This window comes from Palaemon carinicauda, chromosome 19, assembly GCF_036898095.1.
Source record: "Palaemon carinicauda isolate YSFRI2023 chromosome 19, ASM3689809v2, whole genome shotgun sequence".
In the NCBI taxonomy this organism is placed as follows: Eukaryota; Metazoa; Arthropoda; class Malacostraca; order Decapoda; family Palaemonidae; genus Palaemon; species Palaemon carinicauda.
Genome location: NC_090743.1, coordinates 28950588 through 28960235, shown reverse-complemented (window position 1 = coordinate 28960235; position 9648 = coordinate 28950588). Strand labels below are relative to the sequence as shown.

Here is a 9648-nt window from a genome sequence, read left to right as displayed (position 1 = left end):
TTCAAGTCCAAATATAGGGGTCATTCTTAGAAAACTATCCACCAACCACTACCACTTTCACTCTATAACTACTTCTAACCGACGTGCTAAAATCAACAGCCAAATTATTTGCTTCAAATATACAGAAGGCTCATTAGCAAAACTTTGAACTCCCTACATACCTACACAGACACAGACACACACACACACACACACACAAAAAAAACTCTTACTCCATTCCATAAAATCACTTTCAGTTTTGATTTCCTCCACAAGTGATTTTCTTATACCTCAGTGTTAACTTATTCTTAAACATTTGTTTTTTTTTATTGAGTCCTAGCATTACAGTACCATATAGATAACAAATACCATGGAAAAAAACATAGGCTTGATCCAGAACCAAATTCATAAAAAACAGGTCGTTTCAATACTGTTAATAGCTCTTAGTAAATGATCTTCTATACCTTATGCTCCCAACATATATCAAATTAACTCGCTACTTATTTCAAAATACTTTATCTAGGTCCAAGGATGCTTATCTCTCTTAATTTCAAACATCTAGCATAAAGGTTTCTTCCATACAATAGTTTCACATATAATTTTTTTTATAAATTTTCAGTCAAAATCCTACCATATATATTTCCTATATATAGTGGATATGTAAAATCTTAACTGAATTCTTTAAAATATCCTATTGAACGTGGTTCCTTCCTAAATTCATCTTAATGGTTTACAATATCAGTGTTAAAAAAAAAAAAGAATAAAGTCGAAAACAAAAAGGAATATGTCAAACCTAAGAAAATAGGGATTATAAAAAGTTTTATCATTTCGATTTCGAGTATGATCACTAATACCACTTCAATAACTACTACCTTCAAATTAGATATGAAATTGATAAGAGATGTCAGGTGAACTAAAAAGTTACGAACTTATTGACATAAATTAATATACGATGAAATTACTAGAGATTTCTGGTAATGTATAATGCAACAGACGGTCTCGAGTAATGTATAATGCAACAGACGGCTGTATTTACATATTTCATAGATCAAATTCCAAATCTAAAAAAAAAGCACCGAAGAAGCTCCCAGGACGATGAACCCTGATGAGGAATTCTCAGTCCTATTTTAAGATTTTTTTTTTCTTTCGCATTTCTTTACTTATGCACTTTTGAAATTCCATTTCATCATGCTTAGGCAGACTCATATCTATTCATCACGATGCAACCGTTCTAAGAGTCAAGGAAATTGAGTTAGTGTTAAATTATGGTGCCTCAGAGGAAACTTTAATCTTTATTTATCAAAGGGAATTCCACTGCAAAAGCTGATTTGCAAGTTGAATGGTCAAACATCAGATAAAACTTACCCTGGAGTGTATATTTTCTGCCATCTAACCAGTATTAAAGGATAAAGGATATATAAGCGGGGATGAACTAAAACTTAATAATAGTACATTACTAAAGAGATTACGTTTCACTTGGATTTTTGTGCTTATAAAAGCCAACAACGATGTAAAATACAGGTATTGTATATTATTCCCATTTGGTTATAATTTATAGAAAAGTAAACTTCACTGGAAATGATATATACTCTGAATTAATATTCCTTTAGTGTTATAATGTGTAAAAATTTATTTTCCCTCCATAAGATAATAGTCAGAATAGGTTTGTCTGCTTAGTCTGTTAGATAGATTCATAGAATTTAGAGAAAGGAACTCAATGGAACTATAATCTTCAGTTTCTCTATCTGGTCCTAAGAAACTGTGGAAACTAACAAAAGAATGTAAATGATGATGGTATCTCGATGAGATTTTGAGGTGTGCCTAACTCATGGCTGAAAAACAACAGATTATATTTAATGAAAAATGCACGTAAAATCGGGACTGTTATTTTACTTCATCAAGTTTGCCTGCTGTGTACTTATCAGTGAAAAAAGCAATAAAGCAGGCCACTATAGTCCAATAAGTTTTACAAAAGATTGGGTATGTCTATTACAAGATTTACCTTATATATAAAACCATTTAATCTTGGAATTAACTCGAGACTTTTTTTTTTTTCTTAGATCAGTCTTGAGGTCCAAAAACATATTCCTCTACAGTCTGAGCTACAAAAAAAAGCATTACTAGTCATGAAAAAAAATTAATAATCATATTCAATGCCATTCTTTATGAATAATCCTATATGGAAACCATTAAACTTGTATATGAAAGCAGCAGAAAATGTCAGTAGTGAAAGCCTCCCATATTTGAAATATGTCAAGGGTTGAGTATCCTGACAGCTAACGTGTCTGACTAAATATTCGTGTGGACGGACGTTCGAGTCCTGTGCACTGCTCGAAAAAGTTTTTTCTTAGTGTTTACCGTTTCTGTGAACTAGTGGTGGGGGGTTTTGGGAAGCCTATAGGTTCACCTGATGAGTCATCAGCAACCATTGCCTGGCATTCCCTGGTCCTAGATTCGGTGGAGATGGGCTAGGGGGCTGATCACATGCGTAGGGTCAGTCTCTAGGTCATTCTCCAGTCCTTGTCTCTGCCGCTAATGAGAGACCTTTAAACCTTCACTCTTACTTCTTGTTTGAAAAGCGTATTTTTACGGTGATAGCATATTTTCAACACAGTTGACAAAACATCTAACATTAAATAGTATTCGCTTGAAGTAACAGAAAGGAAATAAATCATCAAGAGACTTTTAATTTTGGAGATCAGAAATGTGTTCAAAGGATCGTAGTAAAAATACCGAGGCTACAATTAATATTGACATTACTAAAATTTAGAACAATCCTATCTTCAAAATAAAAGAGAAAAATTATCTTAGTTTGAAACCTCAATTTCAGGTAACTGCATATCTCCATCTCAAAATTGAATCAACCTATCGATAGCAAGCTTACTCTTTGAAACAATTAAATGTTAAAAAGTGCAGTCAGAGTAACTTTTCGTTTCTAACTTCAACTTGGGGGTAATCTAGTATTCTCCTAACTTTAACATTCTCAAAATGTTTTTTTTTTCTTTTGTGTACTTTAGAATTCAAAATGAATAAAATCACTTAAAAAGTAAGTTTTCAACGAAGGATTGTTTTTTTTATGCGTTACGATGTTTTGAGCACAACACTTGTATACATATCTTTGATATTGAAACCTGAATGTAGGAAGTTCATTTTTATTTGTCGTGCACCTTAATAAGTTTTCTTATAAAAAATACATATACAACTGTAAAAAGATAACTTCCAGTAGTTATTAGAGCTCACATTAAAACTTCCTGCAGTTCTGATCAAGAAAAAATGTATTTACTACAAACGTTCAGTTCCCCAAAGAGCGTGGGTACATCTGGGTACGTACTGTTGAAGCCATTGACTTTCAATTGACATAAGCAATGGAGCACATTAAGTGCCCGTTTGACATGAGGCAGTGGTAAGTAGAAACTGGAGAGAGAGAGAGAGAGAGAGAGAGAGGAGAGAGAGAGAGAGAGAGAGAGAGAGAGAGAGAGAGAGAGAGAGAGAGAGTTCCATAAATACAAAGGATTATGTTCTTGCCGCTAAACATCTTGTAATTAAGACTTTTGTAAATTGAAATAATTTATAGAAATCTTCCACGTTTGTAGTGCAAAATGGTACGCTCTTCGTAGTGTTCATCATACTAAACAGTTTACTTCATGTTAAATGTTCGAGAGAGAGAGAGAGAGAGAGAGAGAGAGAGAGAGAGAGAGAGAGAGAGAGAGAGAGAGAGAGAGAGAGAGAGAGAGAGAGGTGGACGATCAGGTTTCCGCCATGCTATCATATAGTAATTAAAAAAGGGGAGGATCTGGACGAGATAATCCCCAGGGGATGATATTCTTCATTATCAGATAGTCTCTGCTTCTTTTTTTTTTCTTTTTTTTTTTTTTAAACCATGTCACATGCACGGTTCTTTCACTGCAAAGGACCATCAACTGAATACTAACATGGCTTTTCACATTCAAAGCTATAGGGGGAAAATTCATTGAAAGCATCCCATTAGATTTTTATTCATTATGAATGACCAGCATTTCAATTATATTCCGCTCCCTTGTATGTTTCATGTGACGAAATATCCGTAAATTACCTTATTATATTATGTGCTAGTCAGGCTAGACAACAGTGCTTTCGTACCGGACATTGCTTCTTTACCTTGAAGAGATATCAATATATGAAAAGGTGATTTAATATTTCATGTTTAGGAAGCATTGATCTATCTCCACTCTCTTTTTACATTTACTTGTATAGTTTATCTGTCTTTTCTATAAAGTTCAGTATAAGCAAGAAAGGTTATGATGAGAGAGAGAGAGAGAGAGAGAGAGAGAGAGAGAGAGAGAGAGAGAGAGAGAGAGAGAGAGAGATAATAAGTAACACAAGAAAAATTAAAGAGAAACAAGGTGAAGTTGTAAATAACGATCTGACTTCCCGGAAAACTAGCCAGAAACTGAAAAAGAAAGATCAAGGTAAAGAAGAGGGGAAAATAACAATAAGAAAGTGAAGAAAAGTCGGGCAGAAAATAAGCAACAGAAAAGGAACGCGAAAAAGGGTGACAATACGCGAGCTTGTAAATGGAGAAAATATGTCGGAACAAAGGGATACAAAAAGAATAGAGGGAATCATTGTAAACTTCCCAGTCTGCCTTTGTACGTTAACCTTCGCCTCCTGACAGATGAGCCACGGATCTAAGCATTGTCCAGATTTAAACTAATCACTTCATACCATTTCTGCTATTCAATCTGTTACGATTCATCTCAGGTATGAATGATTTCCTTGAATTCACTTATTATTTCTGTTACTCAGTCTATTACGATTCCTCTCAGTCATGATTTTCTTTTTTGATTCACTTATATCATTCTGCTCTTCAATCTGTTACGATCCTTCCCAGGTATGATTTTCTTGTATTCTCACTTATAAAGTTTATGCCATTCAATTTGTTACGATCCTTCCCAGGTATGATTATCTTTAATTTACTTTAAATAATTTTTTCTACTCAATTTTCTACGATTTCTCTCAAGTATGATTTTTCCAAGAAAAAAGTAAGTCGATTCTATTTTTATTTATTTTTATTTTTTTTTTGGTCAGATTACTTTCATGCAACAGGAAATTCGCTTTTTTATCCAATATTATTCTATCGTCAATGATTTACTGCACAATATTTTTCATATGCTGCGCACCTAAGCTTTTCACTTGACTTATTTAATGGACTATTTACAGATATGTATAACTGATAGACATAAAAACGACATCGTCATCTATTTTCAGGGTTAAAACTTCCAATCTGGAACATTTTCATTGAAATTTAAGACCAGCCAGAGTCTCTCCTAACCTAACTCAGATAACCCCTTTGTAACCTTGGAAGCTTGAGCTGCATCAGAGAAAGAAGAAAATCAGCAGCAGTTTCAGCACGTAAAATATCAAAATCGATTAATCAACCGTTATCAATGTACACCTGTCTCATTATACATTTGTTATACACCATCGTCAATCCGATCACCTGAATGCTTTACTAACTGGGCAATCAATAATGCATGGAATTAATTAACAGCATTATTTTGAACATTATTTAACGTTAATTATGTGACATCATTATACATTCTATGGCTAACTATTTCATTAAAAGGCAGGCTCAGCACGACATGACTGACTTATTAATCATAATAACTGCTCCAATTGCGGGGGATCATAGGTTACCCGGCCAAACCAGTAATGATATTTACAGTTTTTTTATGGGGAGTTTAACGATTTAATTTTTATTTATACTAATGCAAGTATTTCATATTCATTAGCTAACTAGTTTCCTGAACTAACCCTTATTTTAGCTATAGCTATAGCTTAAGAAATACGTTGGTTAGGCACAATTATCTAATAATTTCCACAGCAACAACCTAGCCGAACACCGCATTAAAATTATATTATACGAGTTATGACCCTTCGTCCACATCGATGACAAACTTGAACTCCTCAACCATGAAAAAATTCACGATTTTCGCTCTGTTTTAGGACGAATTTCCAACTGGATTCGGGTAAATACTCGAACGAGCACTGACGTCACGTTAGTGGATTAGTCAGGACTACTTACAAAGTTTAATTGAAATAATGAACATACGAGATGTATATTAACTCAGCTTTACATATTTGAGATGCTGCTAGAAAAATAGAGATGATTAGAAACCTCAATGCTTGTATGATTTCTTTTTTAATCCAATCTCTCTCTCTCTCTCTCTCTCTCTCTCTCTCTCTCTCTCTCTCTCTCTCTCTCTCTCTCTCTCTCTCTCTCTCTCATTGCTTAAAGTAAATCGCTCTACCAAAGAGCAAGTGGACTCTACGCGGATGGACTATAAAAAGGTCTTTAAGACATCCAAAATCCTTGTAACTCCTTACCCCCCCCTCCCTCTCTCTCTCTCTCTCTCTCTCTCTCTCTCTCTCTCTCTCTCTCTCTCTCTCTCTCTCTCTCTCTCTCTCTCTCTCTCAATATTCCTTTAATTTTCAATGCATGCAATCACCACACATCTAATTTGATCAATCTTCAATATTGTTTATTTTTCTGACATTTACACTTCACATTTGTTTTATATTCTTCTTCCAGAACAATTTCTAAACTGAATCTATAGTGATTATTCTGAAGAAAATAATACAATTCTATCATGGAAAATTCCTGATTATTCGCACCATATTTGACTTCATTGCTTATACATAAATTAAAGAGGGTAGATTTACTTCAACTTGCTTTCCGTATTCAAGGCAGGTAATTCACTGGCTTTATCTAGGATTTATGTAGGATTTCATTAAAATAAAGAAACGATATTCAACTCTTCAAAATTAATATAGATTTTATACTGTTTATTGCTCTGCACGTCAATGTATGCGAAAATACTGTCACATGTCTGTTTGCACATACTGTATACACGGTGCACAAAAATATAATTTTATACACAATCTTGCAAATATGCAAGTTCAAAGTAAATGTGAAGGACACCCGGGTTAGGGAGTGAATGGAAACCAGCACCGGGGGATGGATACAGTTACTTCAAAGTGATATTTGGGAGTAAATATATTGGATGGTGGGAAGATATTAAGAGTAGAAATGTCACATCATACAAATGTGTGTGTGTATATATATATATATATATATATATATATATATATATATATATATATATATATATATATACATATATATACATATATATGTATATATATACATATATATGTATATACATATATATATATATATATATATATATATATATATATATATATTTAAGAACTCGCTGTTAACGAATTTCACATTTCCTCGGAATATATATCTATACATACATACATATATAATATACTTTATATAAACATATGAATGAATATATATATACATATATATATGTATGTATATATAAATATATACATACACGCATATATATATATATATATATATATATATATATATTCCATAAAAAAATAAAACCAATACACATCATCTCCCACCCCATGTAAGCTGGTGCACCATTAGCTCGTCCCGAGGCGCAGGGGGAACGATGGCGCCCGAACTTTTGCACAAACTTTAAAATTCATATTGGAAGCATACTGCACAGTTTACACCTGGTTTATTTTTAAATAATATTCTTTTTCTAATATGATTCAGAAACAAATTATGAATTACATTTTTCGTGATATCTCAATTTCTGGGAATTTTCCATTTCTTTAAAAGTTAATTATTTATGTAACCTTTTATGGACATCATCACTCTTTAAATGTCATGTCCTTACATATGTAAGTTGTCCTAAATGTCATTACCATTTCATCAGTCAGTGAAACATGCGATTGCGTTTAACTGTGCTTCATCGGTCCAATATCAAAGTAAATGCATATTTTTACCACCTTTCATGGATATTGGTAAAACGATTTCTAGATGGTATGAAGAATTATCAATAAAACTTTAAATACTAATTTCTTTTAACGGAATGATTAATTAGCCGATCTATCTTAGAACTCGGTCATATCTATTAATATTCAGTAGTGGTGAGCAATTTCAAAAGTTGCAGACTATTCCACAAAGACTTGAGGATATATTATAAAGAGAAAACGGACAGACAGTATGCTATCAACCGGTAAATGCTTGACGATCATCATCTCCTCCTACGCCAGAAATTACATATAAAAATCAGGCTATATATCAGTTCAGTGAGATCAGTGTTACTGTATGGATATGAGTCGTGGTATGACAAAGAAACAATATCCAACAGATTTTGTAGATTTGAGAACACAGCACTCAGAAGAATATTGAGTGTTAAATGGCAGGACAGGATTAGAAATAAAACTATAATAAAGATTACTCAAGTGACATATGTGGATGAGATCATGGTGAAGGGTAGATGGAAATGGTTTGGGCATGCTCTTTGCACTCCCCAAGAGAGATTAATACACCAACCTTTCAATTAGGCTCCACAAGGTACTGGAAGACCCAGACCTACCTGGCTGAGAATTATGACGCGTTAAGTAGGAGATGCTGAATGGAAAAGTATTGATTTAAAACCTCAAGATAGAGACGACTGACGAAATCTTAAAGAATAAATGTGCAATTCTAATTTACATTGATGATAATGATTTCCTCTCTAATTACTGAAATTGTTTTCTTTTCAATAAAGCACATGAGATTTTCTTTGCAATTACACACACACACACACACACACACACACACACACATATATATATATATATATATATATATATATATATATATATATATATATATATATATATCCATAGACACTTACTTTTTATTATATAGGGGGGATATACAACAACTACAACAAATGCAGCCGTTTTTATTCCACTAAAGGACAAAATGCTCAGACATGTCAATTCATGTCTGGGGTTTGGCCAGTTTTCATGACCACGCTGGCTAGTGTGGATTGGTGATGGTTGGAGATTTACGTCTCATCGCTCACAGCAAACCAAATGTGTATGGTTGGTAATGATTTGTACAGCTTTGCTGATCATTGTGATATGCAAACCCTTTCACCACATTAAGGTATCCACACTCACAAAGGGATATATATAATTTATATATATATATATATATATATATATATATATATATATATACAAATATATATATATATATATATATATATATATATAATTGCAAGGAAAATCTCATGTACTTTATTGAAAAGAAAACAATTTCATAGTAATTAGAGAGGAGATCATTATTAACAATATAAATTAGAATTGCTCATTTATTCTTTAAGAGCAAACAATGCTCCAGTAAAAATAAACACTAACTATTTGAACAACAAAATCGTTCAATATGCAATTATTTTCAGGGTCAATATAACAAGTAAAAAAAAAAAAAGTTATGATGAGATTTTGATTGCTATTTGAGCCTAAAAATATAATATAAGACATTACACTTATGTCCCAATTTTGACCAGAAGAAAAAAAATTCCGAAAACTACTATGTTAAATATTATTTGTTAAATCTGCGTTTAGCTTTATGATACCTATGACGTCATCTATCAAAATTATTTGTTTCATAAAACTTTGGTCCTAAGTACATATATATATATATATATATATATATATATATATATATATATATATATATATATATATATATATACAGTATATATATATAAATATATATATATATATATATATATATATATATATATACAGTATATATATATA

At 32.3% G+C, this 9648-nt stretch overlaps 1 pseudogene; it reads right to left on the bottom strand.

The window, feature by feature from the left end:
• The window catches only part of LOC137658544 (uncharacterized), a 464917-nt pseudogene that overhangs the window by 160957 nt on the left and 294312 nt on the right, over window positions 1-9648 (bottom strand).